Below are 17718 nucleotides of genomic sequence, written 5' to 3'. Positions count from 1 at the left end.
TTACCCAGGTGGTACTGGTTTTGAAGGCATGAAGGGGTCATGAACAGCAGCTGAAGCTTGGCACTATGAGAGGCCATGGAAGGCCATTGGTGAAGGTGCAGCCTCAGTTGCAGTTGACAGCCCACGACTGAGGGGGTCATGTAAAGGATCTGAGGCCTGGCACCATGAAGAGAGCCTATGAGCTATTGGTGAAGCTTAGTTGCAGCAGAAGAAGCAGTGTTTTGGAGATACCAGTACCATGAGATGACTACCAAGAACAGCAGCAGCAGTGAAGTACAGGCATCTGGAGCCTAGAAGACAAGCGGTGTGCCATAAAGGGCAGAGCTGGAGAGGTGACAGAAGCCCTTGGAGGAGCCTAGAAGATCTTGAGTGGATCCTAGACATTGGACTGTTCAAGTCTGATTTTGCTTTTGATTGTGACTGTGCCCTGATATTTTTCCCTCTGAAGTAGGAAAGTATTTTAGTGAAGCCTACAGTTAAGAGATTTTGAATTTTAAAAAGACTTTGGATTCTGAAAGATATTAGATATTTTAAAGGGATTGAAATTTTAATATATGCCTGAGATTCTCTCTTCCATCTCTTGTATTCTGTTGCTGATGCTCTCCAAAACTTAGGATACCCCGAAAGATGGCCTAGTCGGCCATCACTGGAAAGAGAGGCCCATTGGACTTGCAAACTTTATATGCCCCAATATAGGGGAATGCCAGGGCCAAAAGAATGGGAATGGGACGGTAGGGAAGTGGGGGGGCGGTATGGGGGACTTTTGGGATAGCATTGGAAATGTAATTGAGGAAAATATGTAAAAAAAAAACAGGATACCCAAGATATAAGATACAATTTCCTAAACGCATGAAACTCAAGAAGAATGAAGACCAAAGTGTGGACACTGTGCCCCTTCTTAGAATTGGGAACAAAACATCCATGGAAGGAGTTACAGAGACAAAGTTTGGAGCTGTGACGAAAGGATGGACCATCTAGAGACTGCCATACCCGGGAATTTATCTCATATTCAGCATCCAAATGCTGACACCATTGCATACACTAGCAAGATTTTATTGAAAGGACCCAGATATAGCTGTCTCTTGTGAGACTATGCCAGGGCCTAGCAAACACAGAAGTGGATGCTCACAGTCAGCTATTGGATGGATCACAGGGCCCCCAATGGAGGAGCTAGAGAAAGTACCCAAGGAGCTAAAGGGATCTGTAACCCTATAGGTGGAACAACATTATGACCTAACCAGTACCCTGGAGCTCTTGACTCTAGCTGCATATGTATCAAAAGATGGCCTAGTTGGCCATCACTGGAAAGAGAGGCCCATTGGACACACAAACTTTATATGCCCCAGTACAGGGGAACGCCAGGGCCAAAAAAATGGGAATGGGTGGGTAGGGAAGTGGGGGGGAAGGTATGGGGGACTTTTGGGATAGCATTGGAAATGTAATTGAGGAAAATACGTAATAAAAAATATTAAAAATAAAAAAAAAAGAAATTTTAATATGTAAAGACTGTGGGACTTTTAAAGTTATTTAGATCTTGGGGATGAGTAAGAAAGCAAGCGTTAAATGTGTTTGTGTGTCAAGTTGACAAGAGGTCAATTGTGCTGGCTGGTTTTGTGTGTCAGCTTGACACAAGCTGGAGTTATCACAGAGAAAGGAGCCTCCCTTGAGAAAATGCCTCCATGAGATCCAGCTGTAAGGCATTTTCTCAGTTAGTGATCAAGGGTGGGAGGGCCCATTGTGGGTGGTGCCATCTTTGGGTTGGTAGTCCTCGGTTCTATAAGAAAGCAAGATGAACAAGCCATGGACAGCAAGCCAGTAAGTAACATCCTCTGTGGTCTCTGCATCAGCTCTTGCTTCCTGACTTGTTTGAGTTCCAGTCCTGATTTCCTTTGCTGATGAACAGTAATGTCGAAGTGTAAGCTGAATCAATCTTTTCCTTCTCAACTTGTTTCATGGACATGATATTTGTGCAGGAATAGAAACCATGACTAAGACACATTCATACACACACATACATACATACATAGGTGCATGGATACAACAAACATTGGATTCTTGTTTTTCTTATGATCTTAAATAAACTTACTGTGTTTGAGTATCAAAATGTTCTAGATTTCCATAGGTAATACTGCTTTTTAGTTTTAGTAAGTGGAGATTTTTAAGAGAAAAGTCTCACTCATATTTTTTATGGTACTTTAGATTCCTTATCTCATATTACTGTCTCCAGAGGCTGGGCAGTCACATTAAGCGTCCTTTACATGGAAAAGACAAAAAGAGAGCACACTGTGGTAACTGATGCCTGTGATCCCAGCACTTGGAAGGCTGACGCAAGTGGATGGTTTGAGTTTTAGGTTTCCTTGGAGTTACATAGTAAGTCCTAGGCCAGCCTGTATTAGAAACAAGTACCCTTCCAACCCCCTTAAAACACAAAAAGAGTATCTTGTCCTATGTCCCACTGGAGAAACTAGGAATTTTAAAAATCCTTTTTATTGAAAAATAAGTATTTTCATACAATATATTCTAATCACATTTTCCCACACTTACCTCTTCCCGGATCCTTCCCTCCCATTTAAATCTTGCTCTCTCTCTCTCTCTCTCTCTCTCTCTCTCTCTCTCTCTCTCTCTCTTAGAAAAGAGATCTCTCCTTTTGTTGTCTAATTGCTCTGGCTAGGACTTCAAGTACAATGTTGAATAGGTAGGGAGAGAGTGGGAAGCCTTGTCTAGTCCCTGATTTTAGTGGGATTGCTTCCAGCTTCTCACCATTTACTTTGATGTTGGCTACTGGTTTGCTGTATATTGCTTTTATCATGGTTAGGTATGGGCCTTGAATTCCTGATCTTTCCAAGACTTTTATCATGAATGGGTGTTGGATTTTGTTAAATGCTTTTTCAGCATCTAACGAGATGATCATGTGGTTTTTGTCTTTGAGTTTGTTTATATAATGGATTACATTGATGGATTTTCGTATATTGAACCATCCTTGCATCCCTGGGATGAAACCTACTTGGTAAGATGGATGATTGTTTTGATGTGTTCTTGAATTCGGTTAGCGAGAACTTTGTTGAGGATTTTTGCATCAATATTCATAAGGGAAATTGGTCTGAAGTGCTCTATTTTTGTTGGGTCTTTATGTGGTTTAGGTATCAGAGTAATTGTGGCTTCATAGAATGAGTTGGGTAGAGTACCTTCTGATTGTATTTTGTGGAATAGTTTGTGAAGAACTGGGACTAGTTCTTCTTTGAAGGTTTGATAGAACTCTGCACTAAACCCATCTGGTCCTGGGCTTTTCTTGGTTGGGAGACTATTAATGACTGCTTCTATTTCTTTAGGGGATATGGGACTGTTTAGATCATTAACCTGATCTTGATTTAACTTTGGTACCTGGTATCTGTCTAGAAACTTGTCCATTTCATCCAGGTTCTCCAGTTTTGTTGAGTATAGCCTTTTGTAGAATGATCTGATGGTGTTTTGGATTTCTTCAGGGTCTGTTGTTATGTCTCCTTTTTCATTTCTGATTTTTTTAATTAGGATGCTTTCCCTGTGCCCTCTTGTGAGTCTGGCTAAGGGTTTATCTATCTTGTTGATTTTCTCAAAGAACCAGCTCCTCGATTGGTTGATTCTTTGAATTGTTCTTCTTGTTTCCACTTGGTTGATTTCACCCCTGAGTTTGATTATTTCTTGCCGCCTACTCCTCTTGGGTGAATTTGCTTCCTTTCTTTCTAGAGCTTTTAGGTGTGTTGTCAAGCTGCTAATGTGTGCTCTCTCTAGTTTCTTTTTGGAGGCACTCAGAGCTATGAGTTTTCCTCTTAGAAATGCTTTCAATGTGTCCCATAAGTTTGGGTATGTTGTGGCTTCATTTTCATTAAACTCCAGAAAGTCCTTAATTTCTTTCCTTATTCCTTCCTTGACCAAGGTATCATTGAGAAGAGTGTGAACCAATGTGAAAAGGATTCATCTGAAATGAAGATGTTGTGAAATAAAAGGAAAAGCACAATATTGTAATAAAATATTAAAGGAGATAATTATTGCATATCTGAGAAAAGATAATGGCGTTGGGTATCTAGAGGAAAGTAAAAGGGATAAAAATGGAAGGGTTGAAGGATATAGGTGGGATGGGGTAGACATAAAAACAGGACAGATTTATAAATGGTCAATAAGAGAGAAGGTAAACACCTAGAGGAGAGTCCGGATCCAGTCCTGTCTCCTGTAAAAGCCCCGCCAGAATACTGTAAAGCAATGAGAAACCATTAATCATATAATTTCAGGAAATGTTTTTCTTTTATATTTTCCCCAATGATTCTGGGGACTAAACTCACTGCTTTCTGCATGCTAGGTGTTTTAGGGTTTTATTGCTGTGAACAGACACCATGACCAAGGCAACTCTTATTAAGAACAACATTTAATTGGGGCTGGCTTACGGGTTCAGATGTTCAGTCCATTATCATCAAGGCAGCATCCAGGCAGGCATGGTTCAGGAGGAGCTGAGAGTTCTACATCTTCATCTGAAGGCTGCTAGCAGAATACTAACTTCCAGGCAGCAAGGATGAGGGTCTTATAGGCCACACCTACTCCAACAGGGCCACACCTTCTAATAGTGCCAATCCCTGGGCCAAGTCTATGCAAACCATCACACTAGGCAAATGCTCTATCATTGGTCAATACATCCTCAGCCTGGGAAAAATCTTCATAATTTCATAATATGAATTTCTAGATTGAACGAGCCCATTGAATGCACAGGACAATATGCCAAGTCTATGCAAACCATCACACTAGGCAAATGCTCTATCATTGGTCTATACATCCTCAGCCTGGGAAAAATCTTCATAATTTCATAATATGAATTTCTAGATTGAATAAGCCCATTGAATGCACACGACAATAAATGAGGAAAAAAGATCTACACAAAGATACACAGTTGTTAAATGCTAGAAGAGCAATGAGAAAAGAAAAGATTAGAACAAACTCAAGGGAGAAAAAAAATCTCAGGTTACAACACTGAAGATCAGAATAGATCAGAGTTACAATAGCAGTACTAGTGATGTTGAACATTCTGCAGCTTACTGAACTAAAAATCTAAGTCATCAAGCAACAATGAGTTCCCAAAGCCAGATGCTGTGCCACGTACTTCCCAGCACTTGAGAAACTAAGTCAGGAGAGTGAGTGGTTTCAGGGCCAGTCCGGGCTGCAACACCTTGTCACAACATCCCTGCAAATATGAGTTCTCAGAAAGTATAGCAGTGAAGCACACAGGAAATTAATCTGATTAAATATGATTTCTGGAAGGCACCGGGAACTGAACCAGAGAGAGGAGAGGGGGAGTTTTTGGTGGAGACAGCCCCAGCAAGATTGTGAGGACTGTGATGAAGAGAAAGTTCATGATGACAGCTGGCCCGCAGCTAACAGCAAGCCCAGAGTGCAGTGAGTCCGATGCTGGCAGTAGTATGCATAGTAACTAAAAATGGGTTTGGTGAATCACCGGTATTTGCTCGTACTGATTGCTCACTGTTTTACACAGAAGTTTGAGGTTGTTTGGTGATGTGTGGTTCAATGTATGTCATTAAACACAAAAGTTATGGAAAGAAAAATTCATCTTGTCTTTGGGTTTAGTGATCCGGAGAATGACCTCTGAAGTCAGGCCATTCGGTCCAATCCTGTCTGCATGTCTCGCCCTGCATGCCTCCACTGAGACGCTTGCTCTCTCTGCTTCGCTGTCTCAACTGTGTGGAAACACAGCACCCCCTTAACAAGAGGCCTGTGTGTATTACATGAGTGAATGAACATAAAGCTGTGAGACAGTGTTTAAACAGTAATAATAGTAGGAGGGGAAGCGTAAAGTAAGCATCCTTTAAAAATAAATGGAAGCATTTAGCAGAAACTTTATGCTAACAAAACCAAAAATATATATGATATGTATAATATATAGTATGACCTATAATAGTGACCATTTAAATGTGAAATTTATAGCTGATTGTGAAAGACTCCAAAACTCCCAAAGGGAGACACTTACTCAAGCCTCGGGTCAGCCGCGCACCCAAGAAGACACTGAGACCGAACTTAAGATGTATAGAGAGTAAGATTTAATACAGCAATGACAGAAAGCACATAAAAAAAGCACATATACCAGATATCTGGGGTCGAAACTCATGCAGCCAGCAAGGTGCAGAGGAGATTCGGCAATTAGCCCAAAATTTCACAGGCTTTTATAGGAAATGGGTAAGGGGAAAAGTACAAGTTTTACGTCACCAAGGTGTTCTGCCAAGGGGCTTTACATAACCAAGGGGTCGTGTCCTATATTTTGGCAATGTACTCGATCTATTGGAACATTCCGGGATAGTACCAGGAGGCCCCTATCTCAAAAATGTTCTTGGCATAGTCTTCAGTTAGGAGGGGTAGAACTAGGTTTTTTCCAGGAGACCCCTTATCTAAAAAATGTTCCTGGAGCAGTTTCCAATTGGGAGGGGGTACCTTGGGGTAAAAAGTTCAGGAGTGCTCCGGGAACAGTCTCCGGATGGGAGGGGTAAGAGAGTTCAGGAACAGTTCAGGTGTTCAGTAATTTTCCTCTTTCAATTGGTATAATTTCTTTTGTTACTTTTCTCCTTTGTGCTTTTTGTATTTTGTTGTTTTGTGATAGGGTTAACTCAGGCTGGCTCTGGAACTGACTATGTGGCTCAGGGTAGCCTGGAGCTCAGAAAAATCTTTCTACCTTAACTTTAGGGGTGCTGGGCTTCCGGTGTATGCTACTGCATCTGAAACATCTATTTATATAATTCTAGCTTTTGATACTAGGAACCTTTTCCTTTTTAGTATGAGTTTTAAAATTTATTGTATTATTTTCTGTATATGAGTGTTTTGCCTGCATTCCTGATGCCAAGAAGGCAGAAGAGGATGTTGAACTCCCTGGAACTGGATTCACTAGTGGCTGTGAGTGGCCATGTAGGTGCTGGGAACTGAATTCAGGTCTGCTGAATGAGCAGCAAGTGTTCTTAGCTATTGAGACATCTCGCCAGCCCTAGTATGAAGTTTTATTCAGGTGTTCCTTAATTGTTATTTTCTGCCAAATGGAATAAAAATAATTTACCAAATAACATTGGAATTACGGTACTGTGAACTTAAAATTCTGATTTTCTTATTATAACTGTAATATGAGTTTATTATGAAACATTCGGAAACTCTGCAGACATAGAACAAATGAAATTTATAAATCAGTGATTTTACTACCCAGGGAAAACGCCTGCTAACATTTCATTGTTTGCTTCTGTTTTTCTTCACGTATACATATATTTTCTCTCTTTTGCAACATGTGGTAGTTTCTTTAAGAAGACGTTACAAGTATTTGTTATTAAAAGACAGTGTTTCCTACAGCCAACTGGCCTCAGACTTACAGATGGCCTTGACCTCCTGTCCCTCCTGCTTTTCAGGTGATAGAATAATGGTGGTTCACTGCCAGGTGTGGTTAAACATCCTTTATTGGCTTATATGGAACAATAGTGCCAGAAGTATAATTGTAAGTTTTGTCGTGATTGCTATTTTGAGAGAGCATCTTGGTCCATAGCTTAGGCTGGCCTGTTCTTAATACAGTCAAGTCTGACTTCACAATCACCATAGTTGTGCTTTAGATGCCTGAGGCCACTGTTCTTGGGGGATTGTAAGTTTTGTATCTTATTTAATTTCCTGTCTGCCTTTTCCAGACTTTCTCTGTGATATTATATTGTCAGTCTTTATAGCTAAGCATTTATACACATTTGCAATAATTTCTTTAGGTAAAATTCATAGAAGCCAAGCTATTTATTGTTGAACTGCTCTCTGAATGTTTTGTGCAGCTACACCCGCAGTATTTATAGATGTTGCAGTTCCTTAATAGTTTTGTCAACATTTTGTTTTCTAATAATAATTATTTATAAAAGTCATACAAATATTGTTTATCTATTTTTTATTAGACTATTGGGTGTAAAATATAAGTTTAAATTTTTTATACTAAAATTTGAAAGATCATTTTCTCTATAGAAGGAAATAATGAACTATCATTAACATTGTATAATGATGCCAATTATGTGTATTCTCAGTGACTGTTATATTCTTCATAAAGATAATGATACCATTGACAAATGGACAGAATAGACCTTAAGTGTTGTAATAAACCAAGTATGGTATCATGACCACTCAAGGCAATGCAATGGACACACTTTGGAAGGACTTTAGGACATATTTTGAAAATGGAATTGACAGACATCTCTGACCATTAGATATGAGGAAGTAAGAGGAATTGAAGAGCCAGTGGCCATTCCATAGTTCTTAACAAGAGGAGTTTGATAAGTTATTTATGGAGATGGAATGGATGTAAGAAAATCGTATTTGTTACACAAGATTGGTTCAGGGTTCAGGTTTGGATATGTTTAAGTGTGGTACACATACATATGTTAAACTAGTGGAAACATTGATTCTGTTGTTCAGAGGAGAATTTTAACTAGAGTTTTAAGTATGGACATTTTCATAAAAACAAAAAGAGAAACTTTTAGATGAAATTATCAAGGAAATGAAAAAAAAAATAGTAGAAGCAAGGACTCAGCCCTAGTGGCTAGCTGTGTGAAGGACTGAGCCCTAGTGTGAGGCTGTGTGAAGGAATGAGCCCTGGTGTGTAGCTGTGTGAAGGACTGAGCCCTGGTGTGTAGATGTGTGAAGGACTCAACCCTAGTGTGTAGCTGTGTAATCAAGTATTTAGAGTTTAGAAGCCAGCAAAGGAGGTTGGGAAGCAGGAAGAAGAGAAAAACAAGCAACTGTGGATGGTAGGAATTTAAGCAGAAGGGTGCTCAGCAGTGGCAGGTGCTCCTTATGGGTCAGATAAGATGAGCACATTGATCATGGATCATAAGGCATTTGTAGATGATTAGTGAGTTTGATAAGAGCAGGCTTTGAAAGGAAAAATCATACAAATGAATGGTTTTTTTCTAAATAAGAGACATAAAAATTTATACAGTGATAGGAAAGATCTAACAATTTTTTCAAATCCCAGGAGAGGGAAGGATTTCTGGTGCTTTCTGAGTAGACAAGAATGGATGAATTGGGTATATGAGCAAGAGAGGTGCAATGGATTAGCTTTAGATAACTAGAGAGCTAATCATTAACAGTAGGGAAGGCTGAGCATAGGACGTATGGGGATGCAGTGATGAGGGTCTATGCAACTTATACATCTGTATTTGTTTTCCCTTCATGATACAACAAGCAAGAAATAATCTTTGAAAATGGATGGGGGAAGGTAGATGTTGAAGGTTTGAGGAGAGAAATGAAGACACGGGATATGCTTGGGACACCGGTGGGTGTTGTACAGACTGCTGTAGGGTGTGAGTGCCAGGCAGTTTTTACGGCTTGCTTGTAGTTATTATATGTTAAGAAACACCTTGAGCTGCTATTAGTTTCATTTAGCTGTACTGGTAGGCCTCGAATAGACCCAGGACTTGTTTTCATCAGTATTGGTTCAGTCTGGGGAATGTCATATGTCAAGTGATGGGTTTGCAAGGTAGTGAATGCTGAGACTGACTCTCACTTGAACAAAAGCATGAGGAATGATAGAATGGTAGTAAACCCAATGGCTTAGAAGTTCTATTGCACTCAAAGTTTTGAAATGGTGTGTTAAGAAAGCTGGAATAGGTGCTGGAAAGATGGCTCAGTGGTTAAGAGCACTTGTTACCCTTTCAGAGGACCTGGGTTTGGTTTCTACAATCCTCATGTTGGCTTACATCTATTTGTAACTTCAGTTCTAGGAAATTGTCCACCCTCTTTTGGACTTCTTGGGCACTAGGCATTCACATAGTGTACACACACACACACACACACACACACACACACTCACTCACTCACTCACAGACATGCATAAAAGTTTAAAGCATGAAATGAAAATAAAGCTCAAATAAATGAACATGGTAAAAAAGAAGTAGAGAGTATTAAAGCAGATAATACTATAACTGGAAGGTTAAAGATATTACTATGGCTACTAGGGAATGATATCCAATCTCACTGGATGAGATTAAGTTGTTAATTTGAATGGTGACTTAAGTAGATACCAAAAATCTCCAGAACGTAAAATAGGAGTGATGTTGGACAGTGTGATCCTGAACCAAAAGTGAAACTTTGAGAAAGTGAGGGGAAGTGACTGGAAACCAGAGACTACAGGATGTGTGACAGTATAGTCTGATGCATAGCATAAAAAAAAAAGAGGTAAGTTTTAGTGGAATGAGGAAAAATTGCTCAACTGAAAATGAGAAACAGACATATTCTCCCTCTACCACCAGACCCCCATTAGCAAAGTTATACAGCTCCTACTCAAGAAACTCTGCAGTGCTGCTTCTGAGAACAAGATGATGAAGAAAAGAACAAAAACAAAAGTTGCAGCTAAGGGATGGATTCTGTGGATAGCCATGTGTGAATTCCAGAAGGCATCATGACTGTGAAGCAGCTGAGTTGTGGGAGGAGACAAAGCCAGATAGAGATTAGAGAGTTGGCGATGGGAGCTTCCTAAGGTAACTGGCATAAACTGATATAAAGGGCCTGGTTAGATTAGCCTTTGGGATTCTAAAGGAGACGGAGAAGATGAAGCTGCAAGTGATGGTGGTGCTCTCTTGCCATGGATCTTGCCAGGTTTGGAGTCCATACCTGACATTTACTTATGAGGTCATGTAAGATTGGGAAGGTGAAGGGAAGCTGTGGGTGCAGTTTTACTTTGAATGCATGGCTCTTCTTCATTTCTGATGATGAGGTAAAGAGATTTGCCTTACTATCAGAGTGTTATAAAAGATAGTAATTATCAGCAAATGTAGTTAATTTGAACCATTCTTAGTTCAGTCTTTTTCTTTATTTTTAAGACCTCACTGTGTATTGTGCTGGCCTTGAACTCATGATCTTCCTGTCTCTGCTTTCTAAGTACTAAGATTACTGGCATATCCTACCACATCTGGCTCATTTTAATACCTAAATCTCTTCCTTCTAGAATATGCATTGGGAAGTTTGAACTCATGATCTTCCTGCCACTCTTTACAAGTTCTAAGATTATTGGCATACCCTACCATATCTGGCTCATTTTTATAACCAAATCTCTTACTTCTAGAACATGAATGGGAAAGCTAGGTAAATCTTGACATAGGTTTGGCATTTTCTTCTTAAAGCTAGTCCTACTCCTGACTGAGAAGGAGTGAATCTCTGACCTCTGTGCCTGCTCTTGGGACTCTTTTCCTCCTGTTGTGTTGTTGTATCCAACTTCCATGTGATATCTTGCTTTGTTACGTTTTGTCATATTTGTCTGTTATCTCATAAAAGCCTATTCTTTTCTAGTGAGAGGCAGAAATGGAATGCATCTCTAATGGAGAGAATGGAGGGAAGAACTAGGAGGAGGAGAGAAAAGGGAAACTATGAGCTATGAGAAGGACTTATTATATGAGAAAAGGACTTGTTTTCAATAAAAGATGAAGAAGCGGTAAAAGGATTAGTGGGATAGGAAGGGTTAAATTCAGATGGGGAGGAGAGCAAGGTAGAGAAGGGAATATAGAGAGGGTTAAATAATACTAAAGACATTTCAAAAAATCATATGTAGAAACTTCTAAATAAATATACATATATGTATATATATTTCAAACGATATCCATTTACTAATAGCATAATAGTATATTTGGAATAACTATTCTGCATACATGTGTGTGTGTATATATATATATATACACACATATATATACATACACATATTATATATATATATATATGTATATATATACATACATATACACATATACACACACACATACACACACACACACACATACACAGACACACAGACACACACACACACACATATATATATGTAAAGTTATCCTAGAACCAGGTAGCAGTGCTGCTACTAGACACCAGAGAGTATATAGTACTGAGAATGGGTTGCTTCTTTTGATGAAGTTGTTAGCTTGTGAGGGCCCATAGACCCCCCAAGATCTGTACAGGCCATTGCCAAAGTACTAGACTACCCTCCAGATACTCTGCATCTGATATAGAAGCAAAAAAACAAAAAACAACAAAGAAACAAACAATAAACCAAAACCAAACCAAACCAAACCAAACCATCATCAACAACAACAAAACCCCAAACGACAACAAAAAAAGGTCTAGGGTATTAATAGTGTATTTGGTTACCCTCTAGAACTTAACAGTACGGCTCTGTTACTGAAGACATTGCATACTTGAATCATAAGAACTTGGAGGAATCAACCTATTATAGACCTACAAGTTTCAGCCCTCCTGGCTAGCTTTGATAGTGCTAGAAGGTCCTTAGCAAGCTACCAAAAGAGAAAAATAATCACCAATTTTACCCATCTATGAAACCTGTGACCTAAACCATTGATGGGACTGCCATGCCCACTGGTGCAACAGTGAAAGGAATACCATAGGAGCACCCAAGCACCTTATGCATGAAGTTAATCCATGATCCACGAGATGAAACCTATACCTGACACCATTACCAGGCCAAGGCCCTGTGGCTAGACTGGCCATGGACCCTAAGGAAGAAGCTACTACTATTGTGTTATTAAATAGACACACTATTAAACTGGCTCCTAACTGCTTATTATATGAGTAGAACAATGCATCTCTCAGTTCTCGGGTAATCTCTTATTTACAGTAGATGAGACAGAGATCCACAACTGGCCAGGATGTAGAAAATAGGAGACTTCAGAATGCTGGGCCCTGAGTAACACATCTATGCTGGACCATTCTCTCCAAGGCATAGGGATCATTGAAGAAGAGGGAATATAAAGATCATAAGAGCCAGCTGTGGTGGATGACGCTAAGTAAATTGTGTCTTCTTGACACAGAGGGCAAAGCCACACAGAAGTTGTCAACAGCACTCACACACAAGTCTTTTTTGGGTCCAAAAAAACCCAAATCCCAGCATGGAGTGTGGAGATGGAGATAAAATTTCATTCCTGGATGCAGAGCTGTTAACCATTGTTAGTTGTTGGGAGAAGAAAAAGTTAAGTTTTCTCTAAGGGTGTGTTGACTAGTAGTAGACCATATATGCAAGAATATCTGGGCTGCACAAATTGGTCTTCATGGGTTAAAAAAAGAGAAAAGAAAATGACACAAAGGTAGTTGGGGAAGAGTATGGATCTGGGAAGAGTTGATGGAGAAAGGGTGAGTATAATCAAAATACATTTTATTAAGTTCTCAATGAACTAATAAAAAAACTAAAAACAAAAAATGGGACTGGGGCAATGCCTTAGTTGGTAAAGTGCTTGCTGAATTAGCATGGTGGCCTGAGTTTGAATCCCAAAGCCCATGTTGAAAATAGTTAAGTGTCCTTAGAAGAATCAAGTTAGTCCTAGATTTGGCAGTGTTGGAGAGGCTCGTGTCTCCCTTGGTTGAATGTCATACATGCCACCCAGTGCTCCTTTTCATTGCTTTTCTGTTGTGTGTTCCCTGGTATCCTTGATTGTCAAAGTGGCAATGAGCTACAACAATCAGAACATGCAACAGAGCATTATATGCTAATAGACTTACCAGGATATTTGTAAGCTGATAGTTCAATTATACTTTCATGTTTGGTGATGTTTTATGGTATGTAAATCTAGGAGGTTCTGATTTTGTAAATGTGAATGTGACTAGGCTTTCCCCTTACAGTCCTGTGACCCTACTGCAAAGCTAGACTTAGAAATCTTGTCTTTATTAGAAAAAAAGGAGTCTATAAATAAGATCTAACATTAATGATAGTGCACATCTCAATGTTTGCTAAGCATATTTATTCCTTATGTATACACTGAAAGCTCACTGATAATTTTCATCAGATTTTGACTTAGTAGAGCGTAATCATCTCAGTTATTGTCCCATTATTGTGAAGAGACACCACAACTAAGACATCGCATGAAAGATAGTGTTTAGTTGGAGACATGCCTACAGTTTCAGAGGATTAGTCCATGAGTACTGTGCTGGGGGACATGGCCTTCTTACAGGCAGGCATGGCATTGGAGCAGTAGCTGAGAGCTCACATCTGATTTGCAAGTTGGAAGTAGAAAGAGAGAGAAGGAGGGCGGGAAAGAAGTAAGGAGGAAGAAAGAGGGAGAGGGAGAGACAGAGACAGGCACTGACAGAACCGGTGTGGGTTTCTGAAACTATAAATCCTATCCCTGGTGACAAAGCTCCTCCAACAAGTCCACACTTTCTAATCTCTCCTAAATAGTTCTATCAACTGAGGACCAAACATTTGAATGAGTCTACCTACTCAACTTACCACAGTAACTAAAGTAGACTCACCTTTTAGCACAGTGTTACCCAGAAATTCCCTTGCAATTGCACAAATGAGAGAGCTTTTCATATTTACAGATTGGTAAGTAATAAAATGAAACTCACATCCAAAATTGTCACACATAAGCTTTTATAGTTTCAATTTTGTAGTTTCAATTTCATGTCCCGTAAACAAAACAGGATTTTTAAACACTGGTTATTATGTACTGAGGAAATAGATACCAACTTTGCCATAAGACTGAGTTGTAGAATGGGTAATTAACTCTTGGTGCTACAAAGGCCTAGGGACTGCCTCTTGCTTTTGTCTAGTAGGATTCTCAGCTAGATAGTTATCTCCCAGGAAATGTCTAGTTGATTATTCTTGCTTAAAAGGAGCAAGAAAAAGAAATACACAAGAGAGAAGGTGATTTGATAAGGATTGGCAGAAGATGCACAGAATAAAAAGTAAGGTCAAAGTACTTTAAAACGTTCTCAGCTTAGTATTTAAGCAAATTAAAATTAGGTTCTTAAAGTTTCCATAAGTCGTTCCAATAATCTTTTTATAGCTAAACATCTAATGATGTTTTTGATCTTCATTGTGACCCCTATACTATATGGCTTATAGAGTCATCTTGGAAATTTTGTTGTTCTTTTATATTCATATTATCCCAAGTAATTTTTTCTCAAGTATTTGGCAGTTACTCTAAATAAAATATATTGATTATCTGTAATATAGCAGTTACTAAGTGTGAGTTACTCAAATGCATGAGCAGCCTATGCCTTGGAGTTTATTACTTTGCATGGTTCTGTGCATTGACCATGCAGATGGACTTCATGTGGTGCCAGCCCGGACACTACCGTTTCTAGAATCCAAAATGACCTCAGCTGTGTGCTTAGAAAGCAGTGCCAGTGGGAATGCAGGTGGTGCTGTTGGTGAGGAATTGACTCTTTGTCTTGTGCATGGTTTTGGTTGTTGCTTGGGTTTCCTGACGTCATAGTGGTATGACTGAAAAACGAGATTTCCAAGTGAGTTTCCATAATAGAAGCTGTGCAGCACAGATGATGCAGGGGATCCCTTTTTCCAACTGAGCTAAGAGCCAGCTCAGCTATGGGAGGAGAGGACCTCACCCGCAGCGAGAGAGGAGTGGAAAGAAAAGAGGCCTCTTTAATCAATAGCATCTGTGGGACACAACAGACTTCTAGTGTCAACCTATATAGGAGGGACTCAATTTTTCATTCCATTATAGCATCGGAATAAAGTTCAAGGGTCATGTTCTCAACCTTTGGCTCAAGTCTCGGTGTCATGAAGGCTTCTAAGGTAACTTAGGTATGAACATTGAACCTAAAGTAAGTTATTCCTTCCATATAATCCCAAGACGAAGGTTGATAAGGACAAGATGAATGCAAAAGCCAATCCTGTTCAAATAGTGCAAAGAGGACATACCCAAAAGCCACTAAGACTGAGAGGACTGTCACCTGGTCCCCCTGTTCTGGTAAAAGAAAATGTATTTTATTTGAGTCTCGATATTTATTTATTGTTTGTTTGTTTTGGAGAATGAGTCTTACTATATAACCCAAGTTGGCCTTGAACTCTGTCCTCTTGCCTCAGCCTCCCAAGGCTGCAATTAGGAATATGCACCACTGTGCTTAACTGGGAATGATTGATTAAGGTTTTGACTCTTTTTTGGGAATGGTTTTTGTGGTTTTTAGCTTTATTCTCTGATCATCATTTTTTAATGTATGAAGTGGCCTAGATTTTAGCTTACATATTTTACGACTTTTTGTTGATTCTTTGTGAGTTCCACGTCATGCACCCCAGCCCTGTACATCTCCCCATTCTCTTGTATCTACCCTTCGCTCTCGCAAACTACCCCACGAACAAAATACACACACACACACACACACACACACACACACACACACACACACACAGAGGAGCAAACAAACAAACAAAAAACCCAATGCATAGAAAAACATTTATTCGCTCAAGCTGTAGTATGCCACAGTATATCCCTCTGTCCACACATCTTCCTTACAAATGTTCTTTGCAATGAGTCTTGTTCAAGACCTCTGGCTTCCGCAACACCATCAATATTGGATCTTCATTAGGATTCCTCCCAGTTATCCTGTTGTTAGGCTCTAGCATGGAGATCCTGTAGCCTTTGACCAGCAAGACTGTTTTTTGTTTTTTTGTTTTTGTTTTTGTTTTTCCTTCACAAATTCCAACCATTCACAGATAATACAGATTTTGAGGTGGCCCATCTCAGAGGGCTGGGTGGTAGCCCATTGTTTTCCCTTATCTGCACCACCAGGGAGAGTTCTCCAGCACTGCTCTGGCCAGGCCACTCATTGTTGCCATCAGTAGGAGGCAGGGTCAGCCCTTGGGGCTGGCTCAGCCACATCCACCCCTTCAGAGCCAGCTAGCTGCACTGTGCTTTCCAGTCAAGGCAAGGGCACATTCTCCCAAGTGCTTCAGCCTACAAGGCACTGGGCCAACTCTTGTTTTAACACCCTTGGGGCTGGCTCACCCATGCCTTTGTCAGCTCCATTGTGTTGTCCAGGTGAAGTGCAGGGCTTGCTCTTTTGAGTACTTCAGCCAGTGAGGGGGCAAGGCTAGCTCTCCCATCCTCTTGCCCAGCTCTCCCAACTGCTACAGGTGGAGGGGATGCTCACACCTATGCCACCTCAGGGCAGAAGTGTGGTGATGTGCATGGAACCCGCTCACTTGTGCCCACCACCAGAGTCAGCTCTGCCATACTGTCCAGGTGAGGGGCAGGGTTTACTCTCTGAGTGCCACAGCTGTTTGTTGTTGGGGAGGTCTAGCTCTCCTAGGCTCCTGACCCTCTGGGTAGCTTTCCTAATTTTGGGAGTCAGCTCTCTCACACCCCTGTCCAGGGCCAACCCCACTGTGCTGCCTGGTCATTGTTCTCTACTAGCACTGTGTGGCATAGTAAAACACAAGTCTCTGTCTATCTTCCTTTTTCCTGTGCCACTTGGGATTTGATTGAATTTTTATGTGTCCTAGGCATGAAATAGATTTGGCCACCAAGCCAGGCATCAAGCTAGGATAAACATAGGACTGCCATCTGCTCTGCCCCTGGCTGATAGAAGAACAACATGACCAACATGGTGTCTCTTTGCCCATTGCCAGGGGCATTGCCAGCTTATGTATATCTTTCTAGGCCCAGTTTCTGACTATAAAGTGTTTTAAATGACTGGTTATGATTCAAGCTAGTATTCTAGTAATACTATTTTTAATTTGGTGACCTTCATGTGTATCTTATTTGAATTTACCCTATTAATCAAAACTTATGTAAACATCTTTTTGAGATAGCTCCCTCCCTGCAGCTTAGGCTCTGTGAGACATGCCTTCAAGATTCTTAATAACAGTTTTATGATCCTATCTATGATTCATACTTACATGATTCTTTTAGGGCTGGGGACTGGAATGGGTCAGCCCTTGTTTTG

The 17718-nt window shown here is 40.2% G+C and overlaps 1 non-coding gene and 1 pseudogene across 2 annotated transcripts in view; one reads left to right on the top strand and one right to left on the bottom strand.

Moving 5' to 3' along the window:
- Positions 1–17718, top strand: part of LOC147004892 (protein DBF4 homolog A-like) — a 203279-nt pseudogene that overhangs the window by 47642 nt on the left and 137919 nt on the right. The window lies entirely within an intron of this gene.
- Positions 17263–17406, bottom strand: LOC147004895 (small nucleolar RNA SNORA48). The gene has a single exon (XR_015047048.1). It is a non-coding gene; the product is annotated as a small nucleolar RNA SNORA48 (small nucleolar RNA).

This window comes from Mus caroli, unplaced genomic scaffold, assembly GCF_978045245.1.
Source record: "Mus caroli unplaced genomic scaffold, Mus_caroli_1 scaffold_4, whole genome shotgun sequence".
In the NCBI taxonomy this organism is placed as follows: domain Eukaryota; kingdom Metazoa; phylum Chordata; class Mammalia; order Rodentia; family Muridae; genus Mus; species Mus caroli.
The sequence above is the reverse complement of the archived record's forward strand: the minus strand, read 5'-3'. Positions and strand labels throughout refer to the sequence as shown.